The sequence below is a fragment of the Passer domesticus genome, chromosome 7, assembly GCF_036417665.1.
Source record: "Passer domesticus isolate bPasDom1 chromosome 7, bPasDom1.hap1, whole genome shotgun sequence".
Classification (NCBI taxonomy): Eukaryota; Metazoa; Chordata; class Aves; order Passeriformes; family Passeridae; genus Passer; species Passer domesticus.
The window spans coordinates 13,783,535-13,809,057 of NC_087480.1; the positions used below are offsets into that span (position 1 = coordinate 13,783,535).

The 25,523-nt window shown below is 36.5% G+C and overlaps 1 long non-coding RNA gene across 1 annotated transcript in view; it reads right to left on the reverse strand.

Annotated features, from left to right (window-relative positions):
* LOC135304503 (uncharacterized) overlaps window positions 1-24,507 on the reverse strand; it is a 77,586-nt gene extending 53,079 nt beyond the window's left edge. Inside the window, exon 1 of the long non-coding RNA XR_010365885.1 lies at window positions 24,234-24,507. This is a non-coding gene — a long non-coding RNA (uncharacterized LOC135304503). The remainder of the gene's footprint in view (window positions 1-24,233) is intronic.
* Between the last annotated feature and the right edge of the window lie 1,016 nt (window positions 24,508-25,523).

Genomic DNA, 25,523 nt, shown 5'->3' on the forward strand with positions numbered 1-25,523 from the left:
TGCAGCAAGAGAAGAAAAAAATAGACATTAGGGAAAATGTCAATAATAGATTTTGACAAAATCTGAAATTGCATCTAATTACTCAGAAAAATAAAAACACAAAGTAAAATAAAGTAAAATCAGGTTACACTGGGTAAGCAAACCAGTGCAAGTTTTACACAGGTATGTGTGTACACAAGCACACATATAAATAAATTCTTAAATTAATTTGAGACCTACTGTTGCTAGATAACTGCTGCTTCTACACACAGAAAACAGTTGGGAATACTTTAATACAATTAGGGACAGAATTTAAAGATTCATTTCCTTATGATTGCATTAATTATACATTTTAAATGAGAAACAGAATTGTTTCTCTTATTTAAGAATTATGCCTTAAAAAGCTATGCAATACATGACTTTTCAAAGATGAGATAAAGGCACATTTGGCTTTCTGGGCTGCAAGTGCACATTTCCAGGTCAGGCTGAGCTTCTCATCCACAAACACCTCCAGGCCCTTCTGCTCAGAGCTGCTCTCAGTTCACTCCCAGCTCCCCAGCCCGTGTTTGTGTTCAGGGCTGACCCAACCCTGCTGCCCTTGGCCCTGCTGACCCCCGTGAGGCTCACACAGACCCAGCTCTGCAGCCTGCCCAGGTCCCTCTGGATGGCATCCCTTCTCTGGATGGCATCCCTTCTCTGGATGGCATCCCTTCCCCCCAGCGTGACTAACTGCCACAGCTTGGCACCATCAGCAAACCCTCAGGGCTGCCCTGGATCCCCCTGCCAGCTGAAGGTGTTGCACAGCACTGGTGCCCCAATAATAAGTCCTGAGAAACCTCTCTGCTCTCCACAGGGACACCAAGCCATGAACAGCAGCTTTGGGTGTGACCATCCAGCCAGCTGCCCATCTGCCAAATCCACGTCTCTCCAATTCCACAGCTGCATTCTTTTAAAAAGAGGAAGTACATTTGAATTTATCAGGTTCAAATGAGTTAGGTCTTGACTAATGAGACAAGGTTTTGATGCCTTGTGAAGGCTGACCTAGAACAGAGTTTAGATGGAGCTAAAGAATATGGTAGGGATTTATTAAGAGGTCTCAATAGATCCACCTTGGGCAGCACAACCCAAAAGGGTCACAAAATCCCCAACTGGTCACAGGTGTCTCACTTTCATAAGTTCTGCTCCATTTGCATAGTGGAGTAATTGTCCAATTACAGCTTTAGGCCATGAATTCCCATCCTGCTTGTTTTTAACTCTCTTCATTCCACGTTGTTTATGCTCTTGGGCCTGGGATTTGGATCATTTGTCCTTGGTTCCCAGCTAGAGAAGGAATAGTTTTGTCTCCCTATTCTGTGAAGAGAGCTCAATATGAAGACTAGACTGATGCACTAAAGCAGCAGAGAATCTGAAAAATATAAAAGCTAAAACTTGAGGCATCAGTATTAATTATCAAAGTATTTTCTTTATAGTGGGAGAAATATTAAATCACAGCATCAAACATCCAGCATTACATAAATAAACTTAGATAGGAGTATGTGAAGGTTAATTAAATAATTGAGTTCTTATTTAAACTATGATACTATTTAATACATTATGAAAACACTTCATAGTTTAATTTTGATTACCACAATAAATTAACCATGGATGATACTTGCAAAGTCCTTCTTTACTATCAATCTCTGCTGCAAGCCTGGATATTCTGATTTCTCAGACTGTGCATTTCATGAGAATTTGGTGTGACATTCTGGGCTAGAGAAATCAACAGAGGGAATGGTACTGATCACAAGGCCAGGATTTTGCTTCCTTAAAAGATTAGACAACTTAAGATGCATTTTGCAAGGATTAATGACTCTTTCATCAGAATCAATACTTGAAGATCATTCCAGCAGTCTGTGAGGCTGCCACAAGTTATTTATCTGGTTATCTTTATTCAATATGTTAATAGCCTCCTGGATTTATGATAATACATCTTGGAAACTGTTATCTTCTTTCTTCTCTTATCAGTGACATACTAGGCTATCTTATCAATGTCCACTAAATAATTTCTTTTGAGACTGTGAGAGGTGAGTAAAGGAAGAAAACGTCAAAAAAGTGATGAAGTGCTTTTCCAGTGTAGGGCTTTAGGTTAGATCTTGTCAAAAGCAGGATTCCCTTGTCTTAACTGGGATTACTTCTACATGTTTTTCAGAAATAGAAGGGAAGAAAAATGCTGGTTTAATTAGTTCAATACTAATTAAAATCCAGGAGGAAAAACCCAATGGCTCCTAGCACTGCACCCAACAGAGGAATTTACAACAAGCACTGACATCTATGCAGATTTCAGTTTCAGTCAGTAATTTCCCACACCCACTACACTACAAACTGTGCAATCCCAACAGTATTTAGATCTTGAGATCATTTAGTCAGGTATGACGTTTTTATAAATATAATAGGACAACATCATGGACTACAGAAAAGTTAATTTAATCCTGCAATTTTAAAAGGAAAAAGAATCCAAAACCTTTCTGTCCTTATAGCAGCTGATACCAGCAGTGCCTAATGAACCTATTAATTTACTAATACTGACTAATGAAAATGGTGATTAGTTGCAGGCCATCTGGGTCACTGAAGAGTTGATTTATATCATATTTACAATGAGAGCTCGGGAAATGAAAGGCCTATATCCATCTCTGTCTCCAGATTCAAAAGTTAAATCTGACCTTGGGATGTAGGGCCTTTTTTTTTGTTGGTTTTTTTTTTTTTCTTTACGTAAAGTACTTGAAGCTCTTTATGGTAACTGAGAATGCCATAGAGAAGTCCAGTTCCACTGAAAAGAGAAATTTTCTAAACTAAACAGCAAGGAAAACAGAGGAGCATTTTAATCCCTTAGGAAATCTCCTGTTTCACTCTCTTTCCTATTGAAAGGGAAGTATCTCAGCAGATCTCCATGTAATGGATGTTTCCTTCACTTGTCTTATTCAAGAAACAGAATGTTAATTGTTTTCCTATGTTCATGACACTGAACTAAGATGAATAAAAACCTCTGCACCTCTACACAGCAAAAACGCTCTCTCCTATTTTGATTTTTCAATAGGCTGAAAATCTTTATTCTATATCTTGCATAGACTTTAAAATTGTTTGTTTGGATAGTCCAATAGTCACAAATTGTTTATTTTACCTTTTTATATTGGAAGTTGATGGCATGAAACCAAACTCATTTAAAAGATCAATGAATTATTAAACTTTTATAGGGAGATTAAATGGAAAAAGAATTATATTCAGCTTTATCTATGGATAAGAAACAAGACTTCATCTAGTTATTTTGGAGACAAAAACTAATAATGAAAATAATTTTAATTATCAGAAGACTTTCTCTTTCAAGAATGGAGAAGAAATAGGAACAGTTTTCTAGAGAACTGAAAATATTAAAGCTAAATGATACAACTGCAAAGATGTTTGACTCACATATTTTGAAATTACATTGGATTGAAAGTAAATTCTGGTTTTCATTATTTTTCTGCAGGCAACTGTGGAAAAATCTGTAGTGGCTTCTTAAGAAAAATGGCAATAGTAGAAGTGGGAAAGCCCAAAGTACATGACATTTTTCCAGTTTCTCCTGCTGAAGTGAATTAACAAACACCTTTCCCCAGTGTTCCACATGCTAATAAAATGCAAGAAGCCAGAACCTCTTTCTCTCTCAGTGAAATTAAACCCATCTATAATTATCATTCTTCATCTGTAAAATCAGAACAGCAGCTCTGTTAATTCAAAATAGAAAACAAACTTCATGGAGAATGATGAGATATTAAGTTGAATTATTTTGCATCTTTCAAGATGTAAGATCTTGTTTTCACTTCTTCCCAATATGTATTGCTCCTATATTATGTTTGTTCATTAATGCAGTTTCCAAATATTGTGCAGAAGGCACAAGGCAAGGATGCACAAGGCAAGGATGTAATCTACTGATTTAGTATGGAAAATAGAAGGAAGACAGGTTTTAACTCTGATATAACTACAGCAGTAAAAAAATAAACAGACCTACCTGACTAAATTATCTACCTAATTTCATATGTCCAATAACAATTCTGCTGAGTTATTTTCAGACCAGTTCTGCAAAGCACCTGATCATTTGCCAGCCTGGAAGGATATAAAGAGGCAGAGAGTCCTATTTAGGTGTTTCAGGGCAGATGCAAGCTCAGGTGCTGTCCTAAGAATATTACATCCTTGTCTGTGCTTATCCTCAATCTTTACTGTGGTTATTTCATTCCTCTGAAACTAGGCCACCTATTTATTTGCCTAAGATTTTGGCAGGGAACAGAAATACTGTCACACTTGACTGAGGCAAGGTCTTCCTGCCTCATACCCTCCATCAGCACCCACCACAAGAGAAAAGAAAGGAAAAACCAGACCTGAAACAATCATGGTCCTTCATTTATCCATTTTCAAAAGTCTCTAAAGTTGATGGATCTACTTTTAATAATATTTCTATATTTTTCTTAGCACTGTGTTCACATATATTTCTCATTTACATTTTTGTCTGTATTTTTTTGCCCTTAACAACTTCAGATTCCAGAGTTCAACACTAATTCCACACTGTGTTTATAGAGAAAACTGGTTTCCTTTTTCTAGTTTTATCTCATTTTCTCCCAGTATAAAATTTAATTTTTTCCTGTCTTCTTGATCATCTAGGGTGGACAAGTGTTAAAATAGAAGCACAGGCATATAAAAGACAACACTTACAATACTGAATCAGAATGACATGTCTAGTTCACAAATATATTTTCATAACTAATTATCCATATAAGTATTCACAAACATAATGCATTGGAAAGATGAGTTTCATATCACTGAATTCACCAAACTGAAATGCAGGTTTCTATGAAATGCTTTGAAGTTTAAAGTCTAATGTTGAAGTCAACTATAAATAAGCAACAACTAACACTTTTTTAAAGGAGAAAAGGAATTCCATATATTAAATTGATTCCTGATATTAAAAAAAAAAAAAAGGCAGCAAGTTAATGCCTACCTTCTAGTTGAGGCCACAATGCCATTAGTACATGAGATGAGGTCTGGGACCTAAATCAAATATTATCTTTACTTCAAATAAAATACAAGCATATATGTTGATACACTCTTATTAACACTGTTAAAACTAAAGAATGTTCATGATAGTCTAGCCCTCTCCAAAGAAATTGAGTCTCAAGTGGGGAATAATCACATAAAAAGAAAACAGCCTTCCATCTGTCTCTGTGGTTGAGTAGAAAGATGAAGAAATGGATCAATTAAGAGAAATAAAGAAAAACATCTAGCAGCATTATGCAGAAGTGACACTATTATCAAGAAGGTAATCAAATATTACCTCCTGACTGTCTTCAAAGACGGTGCTCTTGTCCACAGATATTTTAAAATAACTAAGTGCACTATCAAACCACAAAACTATTTAAAAATGCTGAATAAGCCATTTGGGATTCCATGGCAGTGGCAGAGCATTTTAAGTTATGCTCATAATATTTTTTTCCTCAGAAAAGTTATTCAGTGCACCTTAATGGAGTGAAGATTAGCACACCCAATACAGAAGTCTGAACAGAACACCACTGAAACATTTTTTTACATATCACCAGCAAAAGAACAATAGCTCTGCATTCAGTTTCATCTACTGATGAATATGTATTCCTATGGAAATTCTTATTAAACATGCATCATAACAATTGGAGAAGAAGGATATGACATGTCACAAGTTTTGTAAGCTACTTCATAGGATGTGAAACCTCCCCCTGTATTGGAATGTAAAATATAATGATAAAATCCAGAAGAAACTTCCTTGCAAACCATTTTTTCTCTAGAAAAGACACAATTTCATTGAGAGCAATGGTAGCTCTAAAACTACCCCAGTGTGATAGAAGCTGTTATTTTGTGAATTCTGGGATAACAAGAACAAAATAGGAAATTAAAGATGAAAGAATATAAAAACCCCCTAGAAGACAGGGAAAAAAAAATCCAAAAACACTCCCACTTCCTTAACAGAATTTCTAATGCTCTTGGATGCTCCCTAGTGCAATGCAGAGATCATTTCAGGTCCAGGGAAGAAATAAAATGTTCACACTGACCTCAGCTCTGCAATAGTGATGTTCACTATGTCTTTGCTGACTACTCCATAAGAACACGCTGGGAAAGAACTGGGCAATCTCTGCTAGAAATACAGATTTTTTTTCTCAAAACTAATTATGTATTGTAGAATTCTGGAACGATTCAAGTTTAAATGTATCTCTGGAGATCCCCTAGCCAACCCCTCCTAGGGCTTTATGCCTAATTCAGATGATATAGTTTAGGACTTTCTCCCATGTGTGTTAAGGAATTCTCTACAATGTTTTAATCCAGAATGAGGCAGGGAAAAACATTTCTGTGTACGTGTCAGACAGTCAGCTAGACACTGTTAGGGGCTATGGAGTTATCTAAAATTTAGCAAACTCATAAAAGTATAATTTTAATCTGTTCTTCGCCATTGTTCTCCTGAAGAAAATCATAGAGCAGGAATCTTAAAATATTATGTTCTCACTTACATTTCTGACTAAGCTGTAGGACAAAAATATCTCCCTTGGACTTTTGCACAAAACGTAGTTGAAGGTTACACTGACAGCAACTTATACAATTAATTGCAATCATTATGGAATCAATGTCAGTGCTTTGCCTTAGAGTGATGTGCACAGACAAACTAAACACTGTTTTGTAGAAAGAAATACTGAGATTAGCAATGACAAAATAAGAAATTCTTGTTCCTACAGAATTTTTTCAGGAAACAAAATAATCTCAAGCAGGGCTATTTTCATCTTTTTGTCCAGAGTGTCTCTGCTACTCTCACACTGCTCTGTTCCAAACAGCTCAATGTCTAAAGAATATTCAAAAGCTCTTAGTCATAACTGTGTATATTTATTTATGTCTGCCACCATCCTAATGAAGTGTCATGGAAAACTCCAGCAATAAGCAATAATCTCAGACAAGAAAGTGAAGTGCTCATGTTACAGCTTTCAGGTGACACTTTCCATACTGCTTATTAATCTGTCAAAAGCCTAAAGTTGTTTAGTGAATTAAAATAATTTCTCATTCATGACAGTAATTATGTCAGAAGAAATATTTATGTTTGAACTCTTGATTGATTTTGTGCTAAGAGCACCACCTATTAATATATTTATTCTGAAAAATTACACCACCAGCAGCAATGCAAATGACCTTGCAGGGAAAAAAGTGAAACTCAACTACCTTTTCTCTTCTATATATAACATACATTATCACAACAGAAGTTAAATATAATTTCCTTAATGGAAAAAGGATGTCCTTAATTGCTTTATATAAAAATCAATTTAAATAGCAGAAGATGGAAAATGTCAAACCCTTAAAACTTACTAATTATATTACCAAATAGGATTTACCATTTACAGTTCTGTTATTGACAGATTTAGAAGGTAGAGATAATTTTGTGAGTCCAGGAGGAACATTAGTAATATGTGTTACAAAACATATAAATGGTATATAATAGCATTCTATTTTAAGAGATATCACAGACCAATGTCTGAACTAAGGCATTTGCCCATACTCCATAAAACTTTTCCCACTTAACAGGTACTTTGGGGCTAGATGAAGCACCAGATCTGTGCAGTGAGCTCCTCAGGGATTTTAAAGACCAGGTCAGAGTATAAAATTATCTGGTTTTGCTATGCAGTTTTGTGAGTTATATGCATGCATATTTGGGAAAACAAGCACACATCACTATTAATGCTGACAGATTGATAGAGGATGTCATGCACCTTTGAAACCCTACCACAGCACTACTGAGTAGCTCTGGTAGCAGAGCTTCCTTTCACTATCATTTTTGTAATCTCCAGATTTAAATAAATCACTGTTTGATATCTAACTGTGGATATGACCTCAATGGCTTCTATGAGAGTTCTCTTTCAAAAGGAAAATACATCATTCTGCCCACTTCTATTGAAATGACCTCTTGTTTTCCTGTAGCTTTTCCAACAGTTTTCATAACAAAGTCAATCTCCCTAAAACATAGAAGCAGGAAATCACTTTAAAACACAGCAAACAGCAACATTAAATTTACAGATCAAATACCCTGCTTTGATCAGCAAAGGTAAAGAAATGAGATGTGATAGAGTTTGAATTCGGACAAATTTTGATCAAATTATATGTGAGGTTAAATTCAGTCAGACCATCTTGAGTTCCTGGCAAGAGGGCAAGAGCTGGAATAGGGCTTCAAATTTGCCCTTTTCCTATATAAAAGTATATAGGGGGCATGATGAATTTAAATAAACTGTATTTGGATCAGGCATGGCCAAAATAGAACCTAACACTGAAGAATAAGTCTTCTCTATTGTTTAGTTCTCTGGCTTCTGGGAGTTCCTTCAATAATTACCACCTGAAAACACCCCACACATCATCCCCATCCCTCCCCTATGCTTGAGAGACTCAGGCTATGGGCTGAAGAAATGCAATGTAAAGAGCACAGGGATTTAGCCTGTTTCCTATCAGAGAGCAATTCCAGTGGGAAATTCAATAGAGTTAAGAATATAATGCACCTAAGAGTAAAATAAAAATGTCTTTTACACATCAGAGAAGGAATTCCACTCTGCCCTTGATCAGAGCTATGAGAGAGCTCATTCACCTGAATTGGTTGTTGAAATAACAATTGACTCTCAAATTTCCTGTTAGAACAGACATTCAGCATGCCTCCTAAGAGGTTTGGATTTTGTTTTTCACACTCAGCTACCCTTTTGCCTTCCACCCCAAGTGGATTTTGCCTCTTCTGAAGCATGCTAAGGATGTCTACTGACCCTCTGGAGTGACTCTGCAGAACTCTTCCTCTCTAAACTTGATTTAAGTCTTCCTGCTTTTGTTCTCAATTCTCACAGGTCTGAAGCAAACAGGACCAGTGTTACCATTGCTCTCCTTTTAAACCTTTTTCAGAACCAGGGAGCAAATACTATTGCTCAGTCAAAGATGGAGGAAGAGCAACATCAAGTTTGAATTAGAAATTCCTGGTGCACTCAACTTTTCTCTTACCTAAGCCCTGCTGACTAAAAGGGTTTTCTCTGACTTATGGAGTGGGAGACGAGGCTTACAATATATTTCATGAGAATGACTAAGCAAGGAGGCTGAAATCAGTTGTAAATCTTTACTGGAACAAGAGTGAGAGCAGGCCCAGGGTACTAGGGCTGAAACATTATTCTTTTAACTTGATTGGTTTTGTGCTTTAAAAGCTTTTGGGTGAGAGTTGTTGTACTCTTGCTTTACTAGATGCTCTTCTATAACCCAGACATGTCATTACATTCTTTGTTCCCTACAGCCATTTTATACAGTGATTCAGCTCAAACACAAAAATACTTCCCTTCCTCCCCACTGATTATGTTCTTTGCAGCTGTTGATGGAAAGGGCTGTCCACCCAGTGATACCCTGAAGGTGGCAAGGCACTTCATAACACTGCCAGTCATCCTGGCACACCCTGCTATTAGAAAAACTCCTCTCACTTCTGCCACTAACTGCTTTCCACTTAACTTCTTGCCACAATGATTTTTCCTCGGGTCATTCTTGTTAAATTCAGTTCCACAACTGATGAATTTAATGTCTAAGGACTCTTTACTTTAGTCAAAGAACACTCTCATGTTTTCACATTCACATAAAATCTCTGATGAGATATTTTATTTCATATGGATTGGAAATAAATATGAAAGAAGGTCAAAATAAGGTACCAGAACCACAGCACAGGGAAACATGGGAAACATCCATTCTCAGAAAGTTCTGCTCCCTGCCACATGTGGACTGATTTAAACACAGAAACATGAGAATATGGTGTCAACTCTGGTTATTATTTTTATCTAATTTACTGATGAGTTCCTTTCAGATGAGATCCACTTTGATTCAGCTTTTATGAATTTCTGGAGGAACATGAAGATATTCACTGAATATTGAATTGACAAGAAATGAACCTTCTTAAAATAATATATTTGCCTAGATCTCCATTTTATCATCATTTTCAGCCTTCCTTATTAGCCATTTTTTGGTTGAAACATAGTCAAGAAATGTCCCTTTGAAATTAATAAGGTTGAATGAAAAAGCAACAGAAGAGTAGCAAATCATAGCCCTTTACTCCTAAACTTATATGAAAACTGTCATACTATGCCTTGAAATGTCAGACTTATTGCTTAAGATAAAACTCTCTAAGAGGAATGCTGTATAAGAACTATATCTGTTTTCCAGGCTATTCTTTTTCTGGCTTGTTAGAAATGAAAATGAAATTTCTTGTGGCTCTGTAAAATAAACTTCTAAACACTGCTATATAAAAATTAATGTTTGCTTAGAATTGCAAAATGTTAAATTTAGGTTATGAAAAAAATTGGACTGTGTGAAGCTTACACAGACTTATTTTATACTATCATTTTTGCCAGAAAATAGTATTTGAACATAAATAAAATTATATATAGAATTATACAGCAAAAAGTTACAAAAAAATATATCAAACCAAAGGAAATTAAAGAATGACAAATTACATGACATGAAAAGAGCAGAGCTGATATTTATGAAGAAAACCCGTCATCTTGGAGAACCAATAGTGCTACCAATGTCTTTCAAGCAAAGCAGCACATCACACTGAAGAATGTCACATGTGAAGAAAGGCCAGTTAAAATCAAAGCAATTACTACTAAATAATATTTTAATTACTTTGATGGAGATAGGTGAATGATTAGATTGCAACATGAACCTAAACATCTAAAAACTAATTATTCTTGTTTTCCCTTCTTCAATTTTTTTTTCCCCCTGCAGGAGGAACAACTTGAAACATGTTCAAGTACAAACTTACAGACATAAACAATTTACTGGTACTGCTAACACAAGTGCTAAAGTGCATTGGATGAAGTCAGTGTGGAGCTTTGAGTAACAGGAAGAGATTCATTTACAGACTCTTCGATTGTGAAACTCTTCAGAATATTTTGGATACAGCCTTGGCAGCAGTGACCATGACTTTGGGACTGGCTCTGTTTACCACCTGTGCTGGTGCTGTGGGCAGTGGGATCCAGGGCTCACCACCCAGCTGTGTGGGGCTGTGCCACAGGGAAGGGAAGGGGTGACACTCAGAGGGACTGGGCAGGCCTGGGAGGTGGCATCTCTTCATTAGCCAGGACTGCCTTTCAGTACAGTTTTTTCTGTGCTGTTTCACTACAGGAAATTCAGTTGAAGCAGGATGCACATTAAATCCACCTCCTTAGAAAGCTCCTGTGCAGAAGGAGCTTTTGCGGGCTCTGCTGGTATGGACAGCAGCATTTTTAGTTAATCTCACACTAGCTTTACCAATTTTCTCTGGAGAAATCCAAAGCACAGAAAACTGAAAGCATATTTTTTGTGAAAGCCTCCATATGCTGAGAGTAACTTATTTCTTAGAGCAAGTGGCAAAACAGTTGGACCATTTTTCTTAAAGATGTGACAGCCAAATGCTGAGACTGAACAAAGACAGCAATTAAAAAAATGACATAGTGAGTGGGGATGGGTATGGCCTACCATTACAAACTAGATTCCCATTGAGACTGGCAGGTGACAGACCACGTTCTCTGTACTTTAAATTATTTTGGAAAAGTGCATGCCAATTAATGCTCTTTTCATACTACTGATGCAATTACAGCTGCAGCATTGTAACCAAGTGTTGAAATTAAAATATACCTACTTCTCTTTATTGCAACTAGACCGTGCCTTCGCTATTTGGGCATGCACAGAATCAGGAAAACGGCTTCCTTTTCTTATTCCTCCTTCTCTTCCTGCACCTTCCCACCTTAGGGATTCAAACCCTGGATTTATGCTCATAAGAGAAAATCACAATCTCTATTGACATTAGCAGGCATTCTGTTAGTATCTCCTATGATGATTAAAATGTGTGTGTTAGTGTTCTTACTTGCTGTATCACTAGACAAAGGTTCAGAGGGTTAGTGGCCCTAAAGAAAAATGTTAATTTCAGCTCTGACTCAGTTAATATTTCCTTTCCAAGTTAATTACAATTTTATTCTTGGTCAAAATTAAAATTTATATGAAGTTATTTGACATTAAAATAATGAAGAAATTAAAAAGCATAAAAAAAAGCTGAAATAGCAAGGTGCAAGAAGTCAGGACAGATTCTCAAAACTGAAAGCCATAGCTCATTGTGACACTGACCAATGGTATGTCTTGATGCCTTATTCTAATTCAAAAATTGCAAAATAAATGCAACACAAACATTACATGACCATATACTACTGTGCAAATGGCACTTCTTGTCTTTAAGTAGCTTTGCAAACACTAATTAGTCTTCAAAACATCTGGGGAGACAGGAAACGCTCGTCTGAGTATTTTTGACTGAGTATCTCAGTCAAAGCAATGAAATAACTGAGAAAGGTGATTACATACCTAATAGCAACTGCATCCAGTACAGAATTTGCTCTGAAACAGTAAAGTGAACTGCCTTACACCACTAATGTACACAACAGGTCACACCAGGCTTGAAAACTTACATCTGAAGTACATAAGGCAATATTTGGAAAAACTTCCAGGCACTGGAATAAAATGGATTTATATTTTGATTTGTGATATAACTATACTTCTAAAGTGCTGCCTCACTTTGATATCCAACACAAATATTCAATTACTTGCCTTAATTTAACTACATATTTTTAAATGAAATTTATTATAGCATCCCAATAATTTGACTTTCTCAGCATTTAAAAAAAATTGTGCTTGGTGACATGGTCTAGTGGTGGACCTGGCAGTGCTGGGTTAGAGGCTGGACTTGATGAACTCAAAGGCCTTTTTCAACTTAAACCTTTTCAAGTCTATAAATAGTATAGAAACAGCATGGAAATATATACATTTAAGAGCACAACTGTGCTGGAAGACAAAAATTTTATTTCAGTTTTGTGGCTGACAATGTCAGTTCAGGGAAACTCAAAAGATGCATGAGTAAAGTTGTCCTTAATTTCAGATGATGTCTCAGCTGACAAATTTTAGGGACATCTGCTACTGGAGGTTGTACCTGGACTAACTTAATTTGTAGTTTCTCCACTCATCTGTCTCATCTCTTGCTTTGAAATTGTAATTTTGGCTTCTAAGGCTTCCCACGGCAATGCTTTCCATATGAAAGTTAAGAGTTATGTAAAGAAATATCTCCTGTCTGAAAATTTTAGAGGCAACCAGTTAAATTACAGTATGTGACAACCCTGTTCCCCGTTCCCTTTCCTTGCAGAATTCATTGAAGTCTGCTGCATCTCCCTGTTGCATCTTTAATGCAGCTCTGGCTTGAAGCACAGTCAGAGATAACACTTCACAGCAGCACAGAAGACACAATTTTAAGTCCTAGATCATTCATAATATAATTCCAGTGATGTTTACCACTGCCTTGGGATTCTTTTCAGCCTTTCCCGGCAGAGCAGACTACGTTAGCTGCTCAAAGAAGAGGAAGCTGATTTGCATAATGCCACGTATTGATAAGAAAGGGTTTGCAGTTCATTGGAAATTTACTATTATCATAAAAGCTGTTTGGGGTTTTTGGTTTTCTGTGTTGGTGGTCAATGCCTCCTTCCTGTGCATGCAGCTGAGATGCATTTCTCATCCATCCCATCCTGTTTTTCCCAAACAGAACCCTAGAACACTTCCACAGACAATCTTATTAAATTATCATTTTCTAACACACACAAAGAAATAACCCTCAAACTTTTTGACTCAAGATTCATGTTTATGCAGCAGTGATGAGAATGAGCAAACTAACAAAAAACTCCCATTCTGCTTCCATTATTGGAAAAAAAAAAGAGTTTTTAGTTTATTCCCCATTTAATCTCACTTTTATAACCCTTGTGAAATTCTGCTTAAGAATACTAATTCTGAAGTCAGACCAGGCAGGAAATTCAGTGCTTGAGTTTTGGAAGAAGGACCAGGAAAACATAAGATTTTATGACGACATTTCCAGTTCCTAGAAAGCCATAACTCTGTGTCCAAGAAATTGGTGCTAAGGAAATGAAAAATTGCCTTTCCAAATGAAAATTATAATTTGTTGGCAGGGAGAACAGTGCAGCATTATCACAAATTAAAAAAAAAAAAAAAGTAAAGAAATGACAGGAAAAATCACTCAGAAAAATCAGTGCAGGATCACAGAATTCAGTGTAATTATACGAGCAAAAAGAAATTTAAATTAATAATATTTTCTCTGAAGTTTGCAGGCCTGTGGATATCAGGGAGAAAATGTATCATGGCTTAGTCAATTTATTTGTATTTTTTCTCTTTTCTGCTTTCACAAAAGCAGAAAAGAATTTACTTAAATAATTATTTTGAACTGATAGTTCTACGTAAAGAGGTACATTGACAACTCTGAAGGAAGCCTCATGCTAAGGACTATTTTTTTCTCCTTTCTTAGCTTCATAGGTGGTAAGAATATCATCATAAATTAAAATCACTTACTGTTTACTGAATAACTGATGCTAATATTTTTCAGCATTCTTCCCAGGTCACGAATCATGATAATTAGAGAGCAGCTCGAGAAATTAATTCTTATTGCTACTAGCAAAATATTGAAAAACTGAACATACAATGGCAAATATAGACATTTACCTGAAAGCCAGTTTATTTTTTTGTGAATGTAATCAGGCTCATAAAAATGTGTTTGTCAGGGACACAGCAGCACATAAAGCATTGCTTTGAAGAGGCATTTTTACTGACAGCATGGCTAACAGGTGGCAGTGTTTTCACCTTTATTTATGAGTGATCTGGTAATGAACATCTGATCTCTTTAATTAAATGTTTGGAAGACAGTTACATTTACAAACTAAATTAAATAAAATTACATTTCACATTTTCATGTTCAGATGAAGTTTAATTTTAAAATGTTACTCTGTTCCTAGACATAGCTACGTGGCACCCTAAGAACTGCTTGTTTATCACTTTCTAATGCAGGCAGAAAAACTCAAAAGCAGCACCACGGAAGTTTGAGTGAAGTGTTTGTCAGCTGTAACAGCTGCAGCTGAATCTGATCTCCACAACAGTGTGTGGGGAATACATTACAGTTCAGCACAGAACCAAAACTTTGGGTCATAAAAAGATCCAAATCACTGTTTCCTCCTCCTCTTTCTACTCAAGTGAACAGTTCTGCCTCCAATTATATCAGATAGCCGAGGTAAACACAGCACTTACCCATCAGGAAGAGTTTTCTTTAATAATGCCTCTGATAAGAGCTGCAGTGTCATTTGAATTCCTCGTCCCATGTATGTAGCAGTAGTCTAAAAGCATGGAACCATATAAAAAGGACTTTTGGAGAAAAGTATGAACTATGTTTAGGTAATCTGAAGCGCTAAAGTTAGATTAACTCCCACTAAAAAAGCCAAAAAAACGTACATAGGAGATTTTTAACCTACTCTTGACTCAAAACATTGCTGGACATGGCCTGAGTGCATACAGAGTCATTCAATCCATTTGATAGCTTGATATGAAAAATTTTGATAATATGCCAGCACCTGCGGTAAATTACACTAATGAAACATTTTTATGTGAAATGCAACTGGTATAAGTTCCCCCGCAATATTTTTTTAAAATATATAAAATATTTATCTATAAATAAATAAATACATTATTTTAATATATTTTCTAGAATATGAATAATATAATAAAACATAATAATATATGTATTATGTGTAACATTACATAAATGTTATATATATAATTTATTTCTAAATAAATATTTATGTTATGTGGAAATGAAATAATATTTTTTCCTCAGATGAAAAAATATCCTGACAAGACAAATAAGTCTTCCTTTATTTGGTTTAGCACGTGAGACTTAGCTTACTGTCTCAGTGCTTCTTCCAGTGGTCAATCTGGTCAATGCATATCAAGTACTTTTAACAAAATTTCCCATCTTTGGGCCCATTTAATATCATTATACTGATGCTGTGTGTCCATCAGTACTAGACAGGCAAAATACAGTTATTAATTTATTTTGTTTTAATTATTAGAACACTATTAGCTCATTGAACAGGACTTTATTGTAAAATCTGAAAGGATGGCTATGCAGTGTTTTGGCCATGCTACAAAAACTCGTTAAATTACAATTCTGGCCCCTAATGGTTTGCTTCTTATCGGAGTCATGCCAGGAATTTGAGTATGCTCAAAAGTCTCTTTGTAGCTCTATTTATACTGCTTCTCAAGACCCTAATTTATATATTTTGTTTTGCCTTTTTTAATAAATGTTGTGCTCAGAAATGCTGGGGTAGATGAATAACCAGATTTCACCCAGATGCTTGTTCCCAATTCTGAGTGCAGTATACGAGACACATGCACTCAGAAACAAAATGACTGCAAGTGTTTCCCCAAAGCAGGCTCTTAAAATCTACTCCAAAAATCTGCACAGTCCCCCACAGCAGGGTCTCCCCACCAAAGCCAACAATATTCCAATTTCATTTTCAGTCCCTCGTATCATATTTTTTTTTTTAACTTTCTATTTCACTGCTGACCCTCATGGATCAGTTATAGAACACAGACAACTATTTTTATCCAGAAAATATACACTGTCAGAATTTTATACAAACACTTACAAGGATGTGTTGCAATCAACTGTAACATAGCAGCTCAGCCTGCAAATCTAGATTTCTGAGAACAGTTTTGCAAAGTTAGCTGCTTTCACTGCTTAATCAGCCTTGTGAGCCAGCTCAGAGCCCTGGTCCTTATGTGGAAGCATGAGCATAGATATTTACATGGAGGCAATGCAGGAAGTTATTTTACATATGTATGTATAGACATACACATATTTTTATAAGTGCAAATTAAAGCAAACCAATATTTCTCTTCAGAACTGAACTCCTAATATACAGAAACTTATGGCAAGGGATATCAGCAATGAAGAAAACACATTAGCTTTGATACGCTGGTTATGTAGCAATTTTAGATGTTATCTGAAGGATTACTTTGCATGTAACCTTACAATATTAATTCTCAATCTAAGAACCATTCTCAGATTTATAATCTACCTGCAAATATGCTGTGCTTTTCAGTTTAAAAACTTTCTCAGTGCATGAATTGGAGGACATATCCTCAGTAAGGTTACTAATTAATGCACAATTATTGCTGAGAGCCAGATTCCAAACTTCATAAAAAACAAAGCTAACTTTGAAGGAGATTTCTGGGTGTCCTACAGAGCTTTGGAAAATAACACGAGGAAGCCAATTTTTCTTATAGATGTTTGTATTTTGTCTTATGTGCACACTGAGATGCTCCAACAAGGCTGCACATTTACCATTTGCCAGTGAAAACAGATCTAACTGCAGGAGTAGGACAGCAATCAGCAGCTTACAGCATCCTAAAATTAGGAGTTGGAAGCACAGACATAAAGCTGTATGAACTTTCCTCCAAAGAACTCATCTTGAAGATTTTTGTCCACTATCACACAGGTCAATTTATTCCTCCTAATTTTAATTTTAAAAAATTTACAAACAGCTACTTTTGGTGTTGAAATCCTTATCATAAGTCTCATAATATTGCTCTTTTCCACTGATTGCTATAAGTGATCAATAGGGTTTTTATCCTTTTGAAAGCCAGGATGTTGTCATCAGAGAAAGCTGCAGTTTAAAGCAACACATGCAAATCCAGTGTCACCCACAGGAACAAATCTAAGCAAGTGAATACATGCTCACAAGATTAAGTTCTACTAATTTTTACACTAGGGGCCAAAAATTCATTAGAAATTTGGTATTGATACAACTTTCTGCATATTTGTATGCTTAAGTCTATTTTTTTCCCTATGTGAATAATTTTACTACATATTTGTACCCCTGAAAATGGTGCTTATTTCTGTAAACATCTTGAACCACAGCTGCACATTATCATTCAGAAAAAGTCTGGAGGAGAATTGTAAATGTTAATCTTATTATGAAGTCTTTCAGCCAAAAAGTGTTTTTTAGTAGGCCTATAAAGTTTTTCTAAAATTCAATATTGTGCTATGCTATTTCCTGTGAAATCATCCTCATTTCTCCTCAGATTTCAGAGAGCTCTCCCTGAACAATAATCTTAGAAGTTGTCCCCAGTTAAGTGACTCTGAACCAATGGATTCACCCAGAGAGAAGCAGCTGCATAAACAAATAATTCCAACTTTCTAGCAAATTCAGGAAGTAGCTTTGCCTTGTCGGAAGCACAGCAAGGTCTAATAAGGTATTTGCTGTTTTTTATTTTTATTTTCTATCACTTCTTAACATAATTTCTGGCATAGTTGCATGGAATTTTCAAGCTAATTTTCTTTTTCAATTGGTGCATTCAGAGGAAGTGAAGGAGTAAACCAGATGCACAGTACTAGTTGTAGTTTAAGAGTTAAGAGCATGTGGGTCTTGCTGAACAAAGACAGCTCACTATTCCTACTGGAATATCAGCTCAGCTCCTGGAATTCACCCTGAAGCTGGCAATGAAAGCCAGATGGAAGAAGGAGTTTGCTGTTTGCATCACAGAGACTTCTGTGCCCTCTAGAGCACCCATGCCGGTGAGTTTATCCAGACCAAGTCCCAGCACCTCAGTGCCCCTTCTCATGGGACCTGCTCTTCACCAGGCACTCAGTCTTAATAAACAGAATATGAAGAAAGAATTAAAGTAGCAGGAATAAAATCCTCTCCCCTTGGAAATGACTGTTGCATTCTCAGTGAATGCCATGAGACCATGGCCTTTTTTTTTTCTATTTTCATCATTAGCATAACAAAACCAACATTGTAAACCTGCAAAAAAAGTCATAACTCCATATCAAATGATTTTTTACAATTTAGGAGCATTATCTATCCTCCTGTCTCTGGCAGCTGTGAAAAGGAATGCTCGAACAGGCTCCAAGCAGAAGACATCCCCATAAAAATATTTAGGCAGGGTAATACAATCCTATTTGCTGGCCATTTACTTGACTGGTTTTATCTATAATTTGATGACTTGACCTTTAGGAATTTTGTTTTGCAAATCTTTTTCACTATTCAAGTCCCTTTCCTTTTCTTGAAAGAGCAGCTGAAATACTCCTTCAAAAACATATTCTTTAAAATTGATACTCAAAAATACCAGCAGCTTTTTAGGGGCTTGAAATAGCCAAACTTGTACTCACTACTTTGTGTATTGTCAATTTGTAACTTGGTCAGGATATGCAAGATACTCATTATTGCCATAATGGGACTCCTGGAGGCATGGGCTTCTTCACTTAATAAAAAGAACCAAGTCAAGAAATCAATACAGGATTCATGCCAGTAACAATCTATTTAATATAATGATACTGAATCGTTATCAGAAAACATGGCTATATGATGTGAAATACTAAAGGTGATAAATACTAAAGGTGATAAATATTTTATTCTATGCGAGAAATTCTTGTACTTGTTTATAATGACTGTTGGTTGAATAAAGACCAGTCAGAAATAAGTGGGCAGCTGTTTTGTTTCCAAATCACACAAACCTGCCAGGAAAACTTCTAAAAATTGAGTTAATGTATTCCAAATTTTGCTTAGCATGTGTGTATTTTTGGTTCCCTACAAAACAATTTTGTTTAAATTCAGGCACCTTCCAGTAAGACTGGAAATTTTGTAGTCACTTATGATTACATACTGCATATTTCTGTAGCAATTCAGAGATGCAAGCACAAACATTTTTTGACTCCTGCACAGAAATGTGATGTTTTGTGGTAATGAAAAATGAACAGTGAAAGATTGTACTGGCAGTGCTTCCAATGGAAATAATTGCCATGATGGCATGGCCCACCTGGTATCTGGCCTTAGCAGACTGGGGAAGGACTGGAAGAGCCAAAGAGTACAGAGAGGAAACCAGACAGAGCCCATAACCATGGCAGCCCCAATCCATTACAGCCCCATAACCATGCAATATTAAAAGGAAAGGTAACTAACACTTTAAAAGTGTCAGAAAGGTCTATGCTCCAGTAATATCTCTGCAGAGCCAGCACAATGTAGTGTTAGCCTCACATAAGCATATAGACATACCTTTCTAAATATGCCACTTCTGCTCTAACTCGATTTTAAAAATCTTGCAAGCATGAAGATGCTCTAAAACATATTGGGCTAGGTTAGGGAAGAGCAGTTGACCAGGACATTTTCCTTGTTTGTTTCACAGGACTCAGCACGGGCAAGACAGAATGTGTACAGTTGCGAACTACTTCAATATTCCCCACAGATCTATTTTAAGCACTCATATTTCAATCAATGGTTCAGAAGGAAGCTGCAGTATAAACACATTCCATTCAACCAGATTTGCATATTGATGTCAGTAGTTTGAATCAAACCAATTAGACCATGTAGTTATCTATGGAAAACATATGGCAGACTGATAAAAACCCAGTTCTATGTTTAAAATCTACAGTATTTCATTAGCATAGCAAAAAAGCAGCTGAAGGAGGATGCTATTCTTCATGGACTAGACAAACTGATACAAGGAGAACTTGGGCTGGATCCTCAGCTGGTAAAAAACCACTCTGAATACACTGGTGAATTGAAATGGAGCTAGTCAGTCTGAAAGCAAACATATACACATGTAGACATTGAATCAAGCACTGATTTCTCTTTGTTCTCAGTTCCTTATCAGTGAAAAGGGGCTATGCCATTTTCTCACCCATTCTTATTTCAATTAAAGAAAAAGTTCTTCAGAACAGGCATTAACTCTTACTTTGCTTTAAAAAAACCCACAATGTTGCAAAAGGCCCATCTGTGCTGAGCTACTGCCCAAACATGAATAATGGCAGTGGCACCTCAACCTTTTTATCTCTAAGTTTTCTCTTTCATGATGGCCTAAAAGCTTTTCTTAGCTCATGTTTATCTTCAGCAATAAATCATGTTTTCATTGCATCTCTGCCTCAATGAGGTGCAAATAACAGAACAAGACAAATTAAAATGTAAAACAGTGGCTGAGGAAAGAAATAAAGAAGGACAGATAAATGAATTCATGTTGGAAAGACAACATTTATTCTAAACACCAACTTTTACTGGTGCTGCTTCTGGTATTAAAAAGAAAACAAAAATCGACTCCTTTGAACAGGCAGTGATTTAGCTATAAAAATATCTGGTCTGAAAAACATGACTAATCATCTCATCAGCACCATGCTCATCTCTGTATATTGTCCTGGGAAAAACTATATGCTAAGCATTTAAACCCGTCCTAATAATGTGTCCATGGCTCCTAGACTGCTCTTTTACTGAATGAAGCACCCACATGATTTGTTAGATGACATCATTTACAAACAATGGCACTGCTCTCTAGCATGAATATCAATATAGGAAAAAAAAATTAATACACTATCATCTATTTGAAATACAGGCTTAGCACTGTATAAAGTAACAATACATGCTAATTTCTCCCCCCTCCTACTCATTCTTAAGCAAGTAAGTCACATTCTTCAGCAAGTAAGTCAGTTCACTGCATATAATTTATTCCACAGCTACTGAATGATGAAATGCCAGGAGGCATGACCATGGATCAGGATAACATAGTAATTTTTTTATTATTATTTTCACACACTCCCCATACATATGTATGCATTAAAAAAGAAGATCGTGGTATCAAAATAATCGGCATCTAGACAGCAGTCAGAGTTCAAGGAGAAAGCAAAATGTTGTCCTTTTCTCATTGGTATTCCTATAGCAAATGCTGAGGCAAGAAAATTCTGCTAAATGTTGTCCTGTCTGTGAACCCTGAAATAGCTTCAGTCCCTTGTGAAGATTTTACTAAGTTTACATGAATTACATTAAAAAGCAAGGTTAGTAATAAATATAAGTTTTGGAAGTATTAAAACACTTTAGTTAAATTAAAACCTACCACTTAAATGCTGAAGTTAATTAAGAATCACAGAAATCTCGCTGATACCCCAGAAAGGAACGTCTCCTTCAGCATATTCAAATCAGATACTTTTCCAGACCAGGCACTTAGAAAGCAGAATAAACAGAAAAATAGAATAATTTCTGTTTGAAAGGTCCCTTCAAGAACATTGATTTCAACCATTAACCTGGTGCTGCTACTAAACCACATCCCCAGATGCCACATCCACTTGTTATTTCAGTATTTCCAGAGATGGTGACTCAACTGCTTCCCTGGGCAGCATATGCAAGGTTTGAGAGTTGCAATAAAGATGTTTTCCCTAATATGCAGTCTAAACATCCCCTGCAATCTGAGGCCATTTCCTCCCTCTGATGGATGTGCTTGACTCCTTAACCTAAGCTGAAGTAGTTTGGCAGAGTCTCCAAAGGATGGAAACACCTGAGCTGGGACAAGAACTTCTCTAGTTCCAGTCTGTTCTCTGAAAACCACAAGGGAGCAGAGTGGCCCATTGCAGAGCTGCATAAAGGACTGAAAGTACTCTGCACAGAGGAGTAAAAATCCTGTAAGGAGCTATCCATGTGGCTCAAGTGTAGGCGTCTGTTTTACAGCTTTCCAAAATACAAACCTGGATGTTTTTTCAAGGTTGTCTTAGCCTCTTGAATCTCAAACAATGGATGCTCAGCAAAAAAAGTGCTAAATCCTATGCCTCTGAGAAAAAATAAAATAGCAGATTTTATCCCAGGTGCTTGTTGTTCCCATAGAATGAATATTTACTCTTTTTTTGTTGTTTGTTTTGTTTTGGTGTTGGTGTATGGTGTCTATTGAATTTCAAATTCACTTAATGAACTGAAAGAGCAGAATAAGTTACCTAAAAGTAATCAGCAGTGATTGAGGATGGGTATATTAGGGTTCTGGGAGTGACCCACATCTCTTTTGTGGTATTTAATGTCTTTGAAGGTAGCAGAATGATAAAGAATAATAACAAATGAGTTGCAAAAATCAGTTTGGATCAGTGGTTAGGCTGTGACCATTTTAATTTGGCCAGATGGAATGGTATACAAGTAGAAAAAAGGGAAGGCAATCCATGCAATGTAGACTGAATTTGGAAAACTGTAAATCCAGAAGTGAGATTCAGAAGTTGAATCTCCATAAATTTAAGTTGGATTAACAGAAAAAGTTCTAATGGGTTGTGCCTTCAAATTTGAAACTATCTTCTAGTAAAAGCTGTAAATTCTTTCTTGGGCACTTTAAAATCAAGATGGGCTCCATCTGGTATTTGTGCTTTAGTCCTATAAAAAGTAGTAAGTCTAGTAAAGGCAAAAACAGTGTTTCAGATTGGAGTTTTTCCCCAGCTAAATGTGTTTTTCTAGCAGGTGAAGGACTGCATCCCCCCATCTCTGACTATCACTGCAACTTCAGAAACACATGGATTAAAAAGTTCAAGAGTCTGTCAGAACTCCATCTCATCAAATTATCAAAGCCAGTGTTCCGTAATAACATAGCTTCCCACTTCATAATCTCTCCCATACTTGAAAGCAACAATTTTGTATCCTTATATTAAAAAGCAAAGCTAGAATTTTATTACTTCCACTGAGGAAGCAAAGAGAAAACGTAATTATATTTAAACATATAAACAGGCAACAATTCACATGGAACTATTTTAAATGTGTACCTAGAACAAAGAGAGGCACCAGTAATTTTTTTCTGGAATAAAGTAAATATATCGAGATCAAATACAATTATTGAGATACAATTATATGAAATCCTTCTTTCATAATTTGTCACCAAGAAAACAAGAAAGTAAAAAGAAATCCAGTAAGTTTTTTTTTATTTTCTCACTGCACACTTTATCAAATACACCTTTCTAAAGTCTTGTAAACCTCAAAGCAATAGCACTTATTTACTCTGAGTGTTAGTATATGAAAACTTGCAGCAAAGGTGAATTTGAGACTAATATTTACAAGGCCATGTACTGTCCTTGTTCTCTAGAAGAAGAATTTGATGTCAATAGAAGTTAAATTGAAGGTCACTTATCTCTCAAATTGCTGCAGATGCTATATTTCAGGGATATACTTCTACATTGTTGACCTTTGCTTTCAAAGTATTTTTTCTTCATAAAAAAGATGTGTGCGTGTATATATACATATAAAAATATATAAAATTCAAGGCTGTTACTTTCAACTGTAATGTACAATGTGTTAATCAACAGAAGTTATTCTTCATTAATGAGAGAGGGAAGGAGGGGGAGAAGGAAATAAACAAAAACCCCTCAACATCTGGAACCATTTGGCAAGTCTCAAATATGATTGACTTGTATAAAAAAGGCAATGGCTTTAATTTTGTGTTCAGACACAGATAATGAGTAAGAATATTCTCTACGTTTACACAAAAGGTCATAATTTGTCTCAGTTATGGCAAAGTACACCATATGAAGCACTCCTTACCTCACATTTCATGGATTCTTGGACACAGTACAACATCACTGCTCAGGGCACCCTGTGCAACCACCCAGGAGCCACTCTGGCAGCCACGCTCACACCACCCCAGCCTGTCACTGCTGGGACCAAAGCCCAGCCACAGAGGCACCTCCAGTGACCTGACAAGTCCCCACTTGGCTCCCTGCACACCCCACGCTCACAGCCAGATCAGGTTTCCTGTAACAGGGTCTCAGATATCCAGGTTTTTCAATTAATTTAATTCTGGTGCAATAAGTTAAGCTTGAGCTGGTGGCTCTGAGGAGAAACTTGGAACTTCTGGGTTTTTATCCCCTCACTGTCCTAACTCCAGCAAATCTGTGATGCTCAGCACCTGGTGTGTCTCTGGGTGTCCCTCACCTGGCTGAGCCACAGGTGCCCCTTGTTCTACAAAGGGTGGCAGTTCACAGCCTCCTTTCTGAGCCCCTCCTGGTGGCTCCCCAGCCATCTGCACTGAATGATTCCTCAAGAACCTCCATGTATGCTGCAAATGTGACACAGGTGTTGTCAAGGGTAATGCTTTAAAAGAATCCGAGACACGCAGCAGTTGCTGCAGGTCAGACAGCATTCAGGTTGTTGGAGGGAATTGGGAGGACAGGATTCCCAGTGGTGTTGGATGCTGAGTGTCAGCACTGCTGTAGCATAGGCCTTGTTTCGTGGAAATACCTTTGAATACCTGTGGCAGTTTCTGCCTTTTAAGTACTTTTTGCACTCTCTTTTTCTTGCAGATTCCCTCCCCATCCTCTCTGTAGAGCAGCTGCTGAATGGCAGAATTTATAGCTAAGGACACCAAATAAAATCAGAATTTATTTCAGATATCTTCTTCTGCTGCAAGTGGTGGCAGCTCAGACACGTTTGGGAAAGAATATGATCAAACTCACAAAGGGCTGGCCTCAATAGAATTACAGGAGTCAGCAGCTCCCACACCTAGTTTCCCACATATGAGGTTAAACATTAAAGAGATGTATAGTCCACCTTCAATGCATCAGTAACAGTTTAGTCTCAGCTGTGATGGGAAAAGCTTATTGTCATTCTTCATTAAAATATCTGGGAGTAGCTAAATATGATTTATAATTGAATTCAGAGTTTTGTAGCCCTTTTCTATTTTGCACAGAAGCGCTTTGAGTTTTAGATTTATTTTTTTTTAAATTTGCCCATTAATACTTTTTCGGGTGTTTGTTTTGTTTTGTTTTTCTTTCCAGTTTTTGAAAGGCAAGCATATATGAAAAAATTACAAAGGTCAGTCTTATCTTCATGGAC